The sequence below is a fragment of the Scyliorhinus canicula genome, chromosome 17, assembly GCF_902713615.1.
Source record: "Scyliorhinus canicula chromosome 17, sScyCan1.1, whole genome shotgun sequence".
Classification (NCBI taxonomy): domain Eukaryota; kingdom Metazoa; phylum Chordata; class Chondrichthyes; order Carcharhiniformes; family Scyliorhinidae; genus Scyliorhinus; species Scyliorhinus canicula.
The window spans coordinates 133,105,698-133,117,759 of NC_052162.1; the positions used below are offsets into that span (position 1 = coordinate 133,105,698).

The window sequence follows — 12,062 nt, forward strand, 5'->3', positions numbered from 1 at the left end:
GTAAGGTTAATGGGGGGATTGTTGGGTTACGGGTATACGGGTTACGTGGGTTTAAGTAGGGTGATCATTGCTCGGCACAACATCGAGGGCCGAAGGGCCTGTTCTGTGCTGTACTGTTCTATGTTCTATAACTAACGCCTCCACTATTTCTTCAGCTATCTCCTTTAGAACTCTAGGATGTAGCCCATCTGGGCCCGGAGATTTATCAATTTTCAGACCTTTTAGTTTCTCTAGCACTTTCTCCTTTGTGATGGCAACCATATTCAACTCTGCCCCCTGACTTTCCTGAATTGTTGGGATATTACTCATGTCTTCTACTGTGAAGACTGACGCAAAGTACTTATTAAGTTCCTCAGCTATTTCCTTGTCTCCCATCACTAGATTACCAGCGTCATTTTGGAGCGGCCCAATGTCTACTTTTGCCTCCCGTTTGTTTTTAATGTATTTAAAGAAACTTTTACTATCATTCCTAATGTTACTGGCTAGCCTACCTTCATATTTGATCCTCTCCTTCCTTATTTCTCTCTTTGTTATCCTCTGTTTGTTTTTGTAGCCTTCCCAATCTTCTGACTTCCCACTACTCTTTGCCACATTATAGGCTCTCTCTTTTGCCTTGATGCATTCCCTGACTTCCTTTGTCAGCCATGGCTGCCTAATCCTCCCTCTGATAACCTTTCTTTTCTTTGGGATGAACCTCTGCACTGTGTCCTCAATTACTCCCAGAAACTCCTGCCATTGCTGTTCTACTGTCTTTCCCACTAGGCTCTGCTTCCAGTCGATTTTCGTCAGTTCCTCCCTCATGCGCCTGTAATTACCTTTATTTAACTGTAAAACCTTTACATCTGATTCTACCTTCCTTCTTTCAAATTGCAGACTGAATTCTACCATATTATGATCACTGCTTCCTAAGTGTTCCCTTACTTTAAGATCTTTTTATCAATTCTGGCTCATTACATAACACTAAGTCCAGAATAGCCTGTTCCCTCGTGGGCTCCATCACAAGCTGTTCCAAAAAGCCATCCTGTAAACATTCAATGAATTCCCTTTCTTTGGGTCCACTGGCAACATTATTTACCCAGTCCACCTGCATATTGAAGTCCCCCATGATCACTGTGACCTTGCCTTTCTGACATGCCCTTTCTATTTCGTGGTGCATTTTGTGCCCCTGGTCCTGACCACTGTCAGGAGGCCTGTACATAACTCCCATTATGGTTTTTTTGCCTTTGTGGTTCCTCAACTCTACCCACACAGACTCCACATCGTCTGACCCTATGTCGTTTAGTGCTATTGATTTAATTTCATTTCTAATTAACAAGGCAACCCCGCCCCCTCTACCCACCTCTCTGTCTTTTCGATAGGTTGTAAATCCCTGGATGTTTAACTGCCAGTCCTGAACCCCCTGCAACCACGTCTCTGTGTTGCCTACCACATCATACCTGCCAGTCATAATCTGGGCCACAAGCTCATCTACCTTGTTCCGTACACTGCGGGCATTTAAATATAGCACCTTTAATTCCCTATTGACTGTCCCTTTTTGTTTTCTTAGTGTGGTGGACCTTGGTTTACTGAGCCTTTCCATACACTGTGTCATATTTTGTGAGATGGGGACTATCGTAACCTCTCCTGAGCTCTGTCTTTTCGTGATTTTTTGTAATCCTAAGCAGCTACGCTTCCCACTGATTCCTTCACCTCTTGGTTCCCTGACTTTCCCTTCCCCCCTAATCTCTAGTTTAAAGTCCTATTGACCACCCTATTTACTCTTTTCGCCAGAACACTGGTCCCAGCTCGGTTCAGGTGGAGACCATCCCAACGGTATAGGTCCCCCCTGTCCCAAAACTGATGCCAGTGTCCCATGAAAAGGAACCCCTCTTTCCCACACCACTCTTTCAGCCACGTGTTAACTTCCCTTATTCTTGCCTCCCTATGCCAATTTGCACGTGGCTCGGGCAGTAATCCGGAGATTATGACCCTTGAGGACCTGTTTTTTAATTTGAATCCTAGCTCTTTATAATCTCTAAACAGGTCCTCTTTCCTAGACTTGCCTGTGTTGTTGGTACCGACATGGACCACAACAACTGGATCCTCCCCCTCCCTCTCCAATATCCTTTCAAGCCGGTCAGAGATGTCCCGCACCCTAGCACCGGGCAGGCAACATACCATGCGGGACCCTCTATCCTGCTCACAAAGGATACTATCTATCCCTCTGATAATAGAATCCCCTACAACTACAACTTGCCTATTTACTTCCTCCCCTTGAATGGCCTGCTGAGCCATGGTGCCTTGGTCAGCTGACTCATCCTTCCTGCAGCCTTGTTCGCCATCCACACAGGGAGCAAGTGCCTCGTACCTGTTGGACAGGGTCAAGGGCTGAGGCTCCTGAGTTCCTGACTGCTGGTTCCCTTTACCTGCCTGACTTGCAGTCACACCCTGCTGTCCCTGGCCACTGGCAGGATTTAAACTATTTACTCTGACAGGTGTGACTGCCTCCTGAAACAAAGTGTCCAGGTAAGCCTCCCCCTCCCGGATGTGCCTCAGTGTGTGAAGCTCAGACTCCAGCTCATCAACTCTGAGCCGGAGTTCTTCGAGCGGCCAACACTTACTGCAGATGTGGTCGCTGCAGCTCGCAATGGGATCTGCCAGCTCCCACATCAAGCAGCTTAAGCACATCACCTGACCAGCCATCTCTAATTAATTAATTTGTTTAATTTAAGTTTACGAGTTTTAAATTTGGGGCAGATTGGTTATCAACCAATCAGATCACAGCTTCCCTCTGACGTCACTTTTGAAAAAAAAGTGGAAAACAGGAAGTTACCGTTAGGTCTGTATACTCACCCAGAGACTGCTCCTCCTCCTCTGAACGGCTCCCGAAACTAGGCCTCGATCCCCGGGTTAAAGTGAGTTTTTATACTCGCCCAGAGACTGCTCCTCCTCCTCTGAACGGCTCCCGATACTAGGCCTCGATCCCCAGGTTAAAGTGAGTTTTTATACTCACCCAGAGACTGCTCCTCCTCCTCTGAACGGCTCCCGAAACTAGGCCTCAATCCCCGGGTTAAAGTGAGTTTTTATACTCACCCAGAGAATGCGCCTCCTCCTCTGAACGGCTCCCGAAACTAGGCCTCGATCCCCGGGTTAAAGTGAGTTTTTATACTCACCCAGAGAATGCTCCTCCTCCTCTGAACGGCTCCCGAAACTAGGCCTCGATCCCCGGGTTAAAATGAGTTTTTATACTCACCCAGAGAATGCTCCTCCTCCTCTGAACGGCTCCCGAAACTAGGCCTCGATCCCCGGGTTAAAGTGAGTTTTTATACTCACCCAGAGAATGCTCCTCCTCCTCTGAACGGCTCCCGAAACTAGGCCTCAATCCCCGGGTTAAAGTGAGTTTTTATACTCACCCAGACACTGCTCCTCCTCCTCTGAACGGCTCCCGATACTAGGCCTCGATCCCCAGGTTAAAGTGAGTTTTTATACTCACCCAGAGACTGCTCCTCCTCCTCTGAACGGCTCCCGATACTAGGCCTCGATCCCCAGGTTAAAGTGAGTTTTTATACTCACCCAGAGAATGCGCCTCCTCCTCTGAACGGCTCCCGATACTAGGCCTCGATCCCCAGGTTAAAGTGAGTTTTTATACTCACCCAGAGACTGCTCCTCCTCCTCTGAACGGCTCCCGATACTAGGCCTCGATCCCCAGGTTAAAGTGAGTTTTTATACTCACCCAGAGAATGCGCCTCCTCCTCTGAACGGCTCCCGAAACTAGGCCTCGATCCCCGGGTTAAAGTGAGTTTTTATACTCACCCAGAGACTGCTCCTCCTCCTCTGAACGGCTCCCGAAACTAGGCCTCGATCCCCGGGTTAAAGTGAGTTTTTATACTCACCCAGAGAATGCTCCTCCTCCTCTGAACGGCTCCCGATACTAGGCCTCGATCCCCAGGTTAAAGTGAGTTTTTATACTCACCCAGAGAATGCGCCTCCTCCTCTGAACGGCTCCCGAAACTAGGCCTCGATCCCCGGGTTAAAGTGAGTTTTTATACTCACCCAGAGACTGCTCCTCCTCCTCTGAACGGCTCCCGAAACTAGGCCTCAATCCCCGGGTTAAAGTGAGTTTTTATACTCACCCAGACACTGCTCCTCCTCCTCTGAACGGCTCCCGAAACTAGGCCTCGATCCCCGGGTTAAAGTGAGTTTTTATACTCACCCAGAGACTGCTCCTCCTCCTCTGAACGGCTCCCGAAACTAGGCCGCTGCTTCGGGTGCTTGGGTCTGCTTTGGGTGTTTGGGTCTTTCTCGGGGTACAAATTAAATCTAGACAAGAGTGAGTATTCAGTGGTGTTTAGGCCGGGGGTGGGGGCAGGGGTGGGGTGGGGGGGCTGCCATTCCGTAGGGCAGGGATTCACTTTAGATATCTGGAGGTGCAGGTTGCTCAGGATTGGGGGGGGGTCACTGGAGGGTTGGTTAAAATGAACATGTTGGTGTGATTTCTGTTTAGTTTCCAATGCCTGCCGATTTTCCTGCCAAAGGCATTTTTTTGGAGAGTTTTAAGGGATAATTTTCTGCAAGTGGAAACATCTTCTCCATGTCCACTCTACCCAGGCCTCACAATATCCCGGCAGTTTTAATAAGATCCCCCCCAACGAGTACCGACCCAGAGTACTCAACCGTTCCTCATACGACAAGCTCTTCATTCCAGGGATCATTCCTATAAACCTCCTCTGGACTCTTTCCAAGGCCGACACATCCTTCTTAGATACGGAGCCCAAAACTGCTCATAATACTCCAAATGGAATCTGATCAGAGCCTTATATAGCCTCAGAGGTACATCCCTGGTCTTCTATTCTAGCCCTCTCGACATGAATACATTGCATTTGCCTTCCCAACTGCTGACTCAACCTGCACGCTAACCTTTTTTTAACATTTTTTCCCTTAAGTTTAGAGTACCCAATTCATTTTTTCCAATTAAGGAGCAGTTTAGCGTGGCCAATCCACCTACCCTGCACACCTTTAGGTTGTGGGGGCGAAACCCATGCAAACACGGGGAGAATGAGCAAACTCCACATGGACAGTGACCCAGAGCCGGGATCGAACCTGGGACCTCGGCGCCGTGAGGCTGCAGTGCACCGTGTCGCGTCTTTTCGTCCGACGTCACTTCGTCCAACGACACTTCGTCCACGTCTTTTGGTCCAACGTCTTTTTGTCCGCACGTCTTTTGGTCCGACGTCTTTTTGTCCAATTATCCAATTACAAATTTAGAAGGACTTACCTGGTGATTTTTCTTAACTAGAAATAACTGCAAATTATCTTCGATGTAGTGCAGTAACACAGACAATATGGAAAACATTGCAAACATTGTTAGAAATACTTGTTTAGAGTTCGAATGCTCTTATTTGACTGTTAAGTGCATGAAACTAGAAAGTATTTCTGAACGATAAATGTCAGCTACGACCAATCCATTTAAATTAGTAACTACGAAGCACATTCCTAAATCTAAACCCGGTGACAAAAACGTACTTTTCGTTTTATACATGTTTGTGCTGGGGATTGAATTGTTTTCGCTTTTGGCATCCGGTATCAGCATCAAACACTTCCAGGTCGGAATTAAAGCTTATTTCTATTTTGTCACCTCACGCCTGTGAACTTCTGTTAAATGAACGTTTGATAGTTCATTAAGGGAGGCATATGCAGGGTGTACTTGATTTTCCGGTGATTGACATTTTAAAATATATCCATCATTTGGGGCACTGGCGCCTGGCATATTTTAATGCAACGGTCTTTGAAAAATGTGAAATGACAGCTTTGCGTTTCGCAGATATTAAACTGATTGTCGGAAGGAACTTGGTTCCCGTAAGTACACTAACACAGCAAAATCTGAATCAATCCGTACATGATCGGAATATACATTATTCAATATAAGATTTCAACCCTCTGCTAGGTAAAGTGCAAACACCCCTCTTGTAGAAAACACATACGAAAGGTGTATCAGAAGGAATGGCGTGATTATGACAAATTGCAGCATCGGTTTTCAGTGATGTCCCCACTGCTAGTTACAGAGCCGGATCAAATTTAGACTGAGTAAATGTTCTGTTTATATAATCCCTATTTCAATAATCCACGCAGAGATCAACTCTGGCAATATAAGTCAAGTTACAAAAAGTCTTTGACGAAAAAAATCATCGGACAAAATGACGTTGGACCAAAAGACGTGGACGAAGTGTCGTTGGACGAAATGACGTTGGACGAAAAGACATAGCACCGCAGTGCACCTACACGTTAACCTGAAGAGAATCGTGAACAAGGACTCCCAAGTCCCTTTGTGCTTGTGATTTCCCCAGCATTTTCACATTTAGAGAATAGTCTACCCTTCCATTTCTCCTTCCAAAGTGCATAACCTCACACTTTTCCACATTATATTCCATCTGCCACTTCTTTGCCCACTCTCCTAGCCTTGCTCAGCATTGCTTCTTTTTCTGATCACTTTAAATGAATGCCCTCTGTTTATAATCTTGCCCTAAATATGACATGCCAGATCAAACATCTGTTGCAGATCCTTAGTTTTAATGTGGTCAAGTGCCTTTCCATTTGAGAACTGTTCAATAAATTTATTAGAATTATTTGTAGCTAGGGCAGCACGTGGAGCAGTGGTTAGCACTGGGACTACAGCGCTGAGGACCCGGGTTTGAATCCCGGCCCTGGGTCACTGTCCGTGTGGAGGTTGCACATTCTCCCCATGTCTGCATGTGTTTCACCCCCACAACCCAAAGATGTGCAGGTTAGGTGGATTAGCCAGGCTAAATTGCCCCTTAATTGGAAAAATAAATAACAATAATTGGGCACTCTGAATTTTTTTTTAAAAAAGGATTATTTGTAGCTTCCCCACCAATCAGTTTTTTCCATTATCCTGAAGTGACCTTATTTTTATCGGGCGTTAACTGAAATGTGTTCCTAACCTCTCATTATCTAAATTTCCATTCATCACTTTTCTGTCCACCTGACCCAGTCCATGGCTTTCTCCCTCATTGTCTAAAACACATCAGCAACTTTTGTATAATCCTGGTGCATACATTTCAGTCTAAATCATTGATATATACCGGAAAACTGTGGAGCCCCACTGGAAACAGACGTCCAGGCATCATTCAGTCCTGGATGTGACCAACAGCAGCAACAGCTGAATCCAAACCCTGCTGTTGCCTGTGAACTTGCTGATGTCTGTTCAGGTTGTTTGACTGAGTGAATCTCCTCCCACACACGGAGCAGTTGAACCTCTCCCAAGTACCGCTCCTACCTTTGGGTGACACAGTAGCTCAGTGGTTAGCACACTTGCTTCACAGCTCCAGGGTCCCAGGTTTCATTCCCGGCTTGAGTCACTGACTGTGCGGAGTCTGCGCGTTGTCCCAGTGTCTGCGTGGGTTTGCTCCGGGTACTCCGGTTTCCCCCCACAGTCCAAAGATGTGCAGGTTAGATGGATTGGCCCTGCTAAATTGCCCTTCGTGTCCAAAAAGGTGAGGTGTGGTTATGGGTTAGGTTGGAGGTATGGGCTTAAGTAAGGTGCTGTTTCCAAGGGCCGGTGCACTTGAAGGGCCGAATGCCCTCCTACTGCACTGTAAATTCTATGATTGTGTCAGTATGAGTGCGTTGGTGTCTCAGTAAAATCATTTTTGTTTTAAAACTCTTCTCACAGTCAGCACATTTAAAAGGTCTCTGATCAGTATGAACAAAGTGGTGGTCTAGGAGGTGGGATGACCGAGTGAATCCCTTCCCACACACAGAGCAGGTGAATGGCCTCTCTCCAGTGTGTGTGCGTTGATGTGTCAGTAAATCCTTTATGCATTTAAAGCTCTTTTCACAGTCAGCACATTTAAAAGGTCTCTGGTCAGAGTGAATCTGGTGGTGAATCCGGAGGTTTGACAAATCATTAAATCCCTTCCCACATTCCAAACAGGTGAACGGCCTCTCCCCAGTGTGAGTGCGTTGATGGAACAGTAAATTCCTTCTGCGTTTAAAGCTCTTTCCACAGTCAGCACAATTAAAAGGTCTCTGATCAGTATGAACAAGTTGGTGTGTCTGGAGGTGGGATGACCGAGTGAATCCCTTCCCACACGTGGAGCAGGTGAACGGCCTCTCCCCAGTGTGAGTACGTTGGTGTGTCAGTAATTCAGTTCTGCTTTTAAAACTCTTCTCACAGTCAGCACATTTAAACGGTCTCTGATCAGTATGAACAAGTTGGTGTGTCAGGAGGTTGGATGACCGAGTGAATCCCTTCCCACACGTGGAGCAGGTGAATGGCCTCTCCCCAGTGTGAATGCGTTGATGTGTCAGTAAATCCTTTCTGCTTTTAAAGCTCTTCTCACAGTCAGCACATTTAAACGGTCTCTGGTCAGTATGAACAAGTTGGTGTTTCAGGAGGTTTGTTGACTGAGCGAATCCCTTCCCACACACTGAGCAGGGAAACGGCCTCTCACCTGTGTGAACATGCTGGTGTTTGATGAGGGTCGATGACAGAGCAAATCCCTTCCCACACACGGAGCAGGAAAATGGCCTCTCACCTGTGTGAACATGCTGGTGTTTGATGAGGTTCGATGACAGAGTGAATCCCTTCCCACACACGGAGCAGGTGAATGGCCTTTCCCCAGTGTGAATACGTCGATGAATTTCCAATTCAGATGGGTAATTGAATCCCATCTCACAGTCCACACATTTCCACGGTTTCTCCATGGTTATTGACAGGTTGTCAGGTGTAGGTGGGATACAGATTTGAGGTCACTATCTGATCAGCCGTGATGTTATTAAATGGTGGAACAGACTCACGGGGCTGAATGTCCTATTGCTGCTTCTTGATTCCTTTGGTACGAATGTCCTTATGTCGCTCCAACTTAGATCATCAATTGAAGCCTGAATACGGTGTCTCTCTGATGTAAATGTTGCAATTTAATTTCATGCTTTGTGATTGATTAAAGCTCAGTTCCAACTAACTGTGGAAAATTACTTAGATGTCTGTGTCTTGGTGCTTTTCCAATCACAGTGATTTTTGAAATTTATTCCAAAAGGCAAAACAAACAAACATTTCTCCTTCCACGTTGAAAGACCGGTCCTGATGAATCAAGTGACTCTGTCAGATCTCGACATGAAGTTTGCATCTGCAAATATTCTGTAAAAGGAGATTACATTGAAATACTGTGAATATATAAGATACAACCAGGCCATTCTGTCACAGATTCTGCTGCTGTCAATACTCGGCACATATCTCCGACTGTCACACCGATCAAATATCAGCCTTTCTGCTGATTTTCGATTCCATTTTCTCTCATGTGCTTGTCCCGTTTCCTTTTGGAAACATCTCAGCACTTTCCTCAACTCCTTTCCATGTTAATGAGTTGCACATTCTGAACCTCTGATAAATAATTTTGTCCATATTGTCCACTTAGATTTATTCGTAACTTTCTTGTATTTATGACTTGTTGTTTGTTGAAATGAAATGAAACAAAATGAACATCTCTTATTGTCACAAGTAGTCTTCAAATGAGGTCACTGTGAAAAGCCCCAATCGCAACATTCCGGCACCTGTTCGGGGAGGCTGGTATGCGAATTGAACCATGCTGCTGGCCTGCCTTGGTCTGCTTTCAAAGCCAGTGATTTAGCCCAGTGTGCTAAACCATGGTCAATCTCTCACATCGCCCCCCCCGCTCCATTTAATCTTTCGTTTTTTTAATAAAAATTATTAGTACCCAATTTTTTTTTCCAATTAAGGGGCAATTTAGCATAGCCAATCCACCTATCCTACACATCTTTGGGTTGTGGGGGTGAAACCCACACAGACACGGGGAGAATGTGCAAACTCCTCACGGACAATGACCCAGGGCCGGGATTCGAACCCGGGTCCTCAGCGTCGGAGGCAGTAATGCTAACCACTGTGCCACCGTGCTGCCTGTTTAATCTTTCCTGAGAGCTGTAATCTCTCATGTGACAAAAGTCATCACTGTTTTTTTTTTTTTAAATTTAGATTAGCCAATTATTTTTTCCGATTAAGGGGCAATTTAGCGTGGCCAATCCACCTACTCCGCACATTTTTGGGTTGTGGGGGCGAAACCCACGCAGACACGGGGAGAATGTGCAAACTCCACACGGCAAAAGTCATCACTGTTGATGCAGGATAGAATTCACAAAGAGACAAACCTTTCGGTTGGGTTCAGTTTGTTGTGTGCAAATTCTCCAATTCTAACCCCCTGTAAAAGGAGTTTAGAAAAGCCATCACTGTCAATCCAGGATAGAAATTCTGAACAGGCAATTCTAGTTTTTCTGGAACATTTTTTCCTCTCTTGTTCCCCCAAAGCTGTAAATCCCCGTCCCACACATTCTCCCTCCTCTCTGGGCTGAAATCCAAACCCATCTCACCACCTGCACCATTTCTTTCCTCCACTCCCAGTTTTCTCTCTTCCCCCCCACCCCCATCCCTCCCTCCCCTCTCCCTCTCTCTCTCCTCTCCCTGTTCTCCAGCTCCTGTCTGCAGACTGACAATAAAATCAATGGGTCTGATTGGGGGTTTGGGGCCTCCAGCGGGTGTTTGTGAATCCTCCCCGCCCACCTGCCAGGGTTTCCTTCCTTGCCAGAGATCAGAGTCCTCATTGATTTGAGTGCAAAGTGTAAGCTCTTATTTATTATCCCCCCTCCCCCATCCTGTGATGTGAACCATCCCCCAGTGTGTGAAGCAGGATGGTGCCCGTTAACCTGGGCCTGTTCCCGGGAGGGAGGGAGAAGCTCCGCAGCTGCAAACCAGGGAGCTGACAATGATGGTGAAGGGTTTGCTCCAGCTCACAATGCCCGGGGAATGATTGACGGCGGGTTCGGACCAATAGAAAGTGGGCGCGGCTGGAAGACCGAACAAGAGCGGCTGGTCCTCCAGCCAATCAGAGTGAATGGGAGGCGGAACAAATCCGGGCTCTCGCTCCTTCCGCATGCGCCCGGCCACCCAGGCCTGTCTCGGTGAAAAGCCCGAGCAGCTTTCACTGGTTCAACTGCTTTGTCCGAGCTTCATATTCGGGGCTTGGGCTGCACACGGAGTGTTTATGAAGCCTCCCGACCCATCCGCCGGCTCCATCCCTCCCTCATAACTCACCCGAGCGAATTTGACCAGCTCACGATTTCCGCCTCAATCCCGAGTTGCCATCGATACGGCGCATGCTCCAACTCACGTGGGAGACCGGGCCCAACCCCGCCCCTCATTCACTCCGATTGGTTGGAGGACCCGCTGCAAGCACTCGGTCCTCCAGTCCACCCCTCTCCTCCTATTGGTCTAGAGCTGCCGTCAATCATTCCCTTCGCATTGTGAGCTGGAGCATGCGCAGTGCCGATGCTGGTCTCAGCCGGGAGGTTTCACTGAAACCCGGTGGAGGCTGCAAATCCCAATAAGAAGTTTCCGGGTCCGGGTTTGCATCGAGCGGGGGGACAGCTGCGGCCTGCTCCCGGTGACAGGCCTGAGTTGACGACCGCCGTTTTTTCGAGGCTGCAAACTCGCAGGGGGCAAAACATCAGAGATAGAGTTTGTTGTGAAACCAATGGGATATTGTAAAACAGGGGGGGGGGTCAGGGTTACAGTCAACAACAACAACCAGTGGCGGACTGGGTCTAAAAATATTGGTTGCCAGGAGACAAAGGGGGCCCACCCACAACTACAATGCTATCATTTAATTTTCATAACGAATAAATAAAATTTTCAAAAAATACATGTTAAAAAGGGTACAATTAAAACATTTGTGGAAAAAAATGTGAATTCCTAGTAATTACAGTGTACATGTACTGTATATATTACTGGTAGTAGAAACCAAATGTAAATACAGAATGTTAGAATTGAATTTTTAATTTATTTTTTAAAATTTTAAGTAATTGGTTGATATTTTTAAATAGTTTACTGCACAATTACACATTAACAGATAGTTCAAAAGCACAATAGAGCATTGCATGCAGTTCACTATATTAAGAGCAATCGTTTGTGTTCGCTGGATGATTGTGCGAATCTGCCAATAATTGCTTCTGCATCTAATTCATCTAACAATTCCTTTTCAATGGATAGCAACATG

The 12,062-nt window shown here is 46.6% G+C and overlaps 1 pseudogene; it reads right to left on the minus strand.

The window, feature by feature from the left end:
- LOC119951639 overlaps positions 1-12,062 on the minus strand; it is a 63,821-nt pseudogene that overhangs the window by 34,739 nt on the left and 17,020 nt on the right.